The following is a 1,876-nucleotide window of genomic DNA, read 5'->3' on the forward strand; positions in this document are numbered from 1 at the left end:
TTTAGATGTAATTTAGTTATTTTTAGGTTGAGATGTCTTCGTATCGATGGAAGATCTGACTCTTAATTATGAGCTTTTTAGTGAAGACAAATATGAATTTTGAGGTTTAATTAGAATTTAAATAATATTAAGTTAAATTTTTAGATTTAATTTTTATTATGTATTTAAATTTATTATTTATTTATTCAACAATGGAGGTTGAATCATATTTTATAGAAGTTCATCTCACCCAAAATGACGGGGGTTGAAATCCTGAGTGAACCGACTTAATGGAGGCAAATAACTCAAGCTTGCAATGAAAAAGAAATAACTAGTCTTTGATGGAAAGCAAGAAGAATCGTAATTAGCGATGAAATATTCACATAAAATCCTCTTCTACTTCCTGGAAAGACTTGTTCGTCGCTGCAATTTGTTTGTTTGATGTCATCTTTTCAGGGACCATCAGATTGTCGTAGCTTCTTATTTCTGCTTCTCTTTCCTTTTCAAGCCTTTGCATCTCCTCTCGGCGTTTTTTTTCCTTCAGCTGTTGCTTTCTCTGGGTTTTTTCCGCTGCATAAACTGCTTCTTTCTTAGCTTTCAAATCAGGTTTCCTTTCCACTTTAGTCTTGTTCAACCTGTTAACTATCTCATGTATCCGCTTCTCCTCTCTCACAGTCCGAACCATCTTGGAATTGTGAAAGCCAACTTGGCCCACATCCATCGAAGGAGTTTTCTTCAAATTGGACAATGGAGTGTAAACAACATCAATACTATTCACCTTCTTGCCTTGGATGGAATTAGCTTTAACAAGCTGAGCACATGTTCAAAGGCTGGTGTTGGTTACTGGTTGGTTTATAAATCCAACTAAAAGTTGTTGCTTAGTTAATTAGTTAGGGACTAAAATGTTGATATATAAATAAGTTGCGGGTGTAATTTAAAAATATTTTTTTTATCTCTTAACGAAAGCATCTTTCAAATTACTTTTGTTTTCCTTATTTTCATGCCTTAATTATTGTCGCTATTACTCTGCTCTATTTCTTTGTGATTATCACCGGCGTACCACCGACCAACGATGGTCACTGACGTTTTCCAGCAGCACAATCTTCGACAACACCTTCGCTTATATCATCAATGGTTTCACCCTTTTTAAGTCTTAAATAAACATGGGCAGAATACATCTTATCCACATGGAACAAGATCTTCCATGAAGCCATATTTGATGAGCTCCTATTTCTCGTACTTGTCAAGACCCATGAAAATGGTTTAATCGCCAGCTTGTGGCCTGGCTTTGAAGTAAAATACCATTTTTCCCTCGCTTTCGTGAGAGACAAAATTAAAGGAAATATTTTTTTAATTTCTTAAAGAAGATCGAGAAGAATTAAAAATTTTATTAAAGAAAAATATTTGTATTTAATGAACTTTTATATAATCTATCTAATTACATCCTAAATAAAACATTTAACTATAATGAAACTCTAATAGTTTTAAGTAAATTTGATAAATATAAAATTTCTTAATAATTTAAAATAATTCAAAATATATTTTTAAAATTTGAAATAAATAAATAATAAATACAATATTCAACTAATATATAAGAAAAATCAACAAATTTTACATGCCAATTATTGTTAACAATTTTTCTTATTGATTTCTCTAAAATTTATATGCTTCTTTTTAACAAATAGCTGCAAATAAAGAAAGAAAATAGAAGAGTTGCATGGATTGATAGATGTTTTCAATACTAGAAATATCATATAAATTCACAATTAGGATTCATATGACTAAAAAAATGAAACAAAAAACACAACTCTAAAGAGGCAAATAAAATTACAACCGCCTTAAAAAATAAAACCCTAGTCAAGAGTGCTTTGCTTAGTATCCTAGAGAGAACAGATTT

General features: G+C 30.7%; 1 pseudogene; it reads right to left on the reverse strand.

Annotated features, from left to right (window-relative positions):
• Positions 1 to 213: 213 nt before the first annotated feature.
• LOC107915996 (coiled-coil domain-containing protein 25-like) lies at positions 214 to 1,284 on the reverse strand (annotated as a pseudogene).
• Between the last annotated feature and the right edge of the window lie 592 nt (positions 1,285 to 1,876).

This window comes from Gossypium hirsutum, chromosome A10 (assembly GCF_007990345.1).
Source record: "Gossypium hirsutum isolate 1008001.06 chromosome A10, Gossypium_hirsutum_v2.1, whole genome shotgun sequence".
NCBI lineage: Eukaryota > Viridiplantae > Streptophyta > Magnoliopsida > Malvales > Malvaceae > Gossypium > Gossypium hirsutum.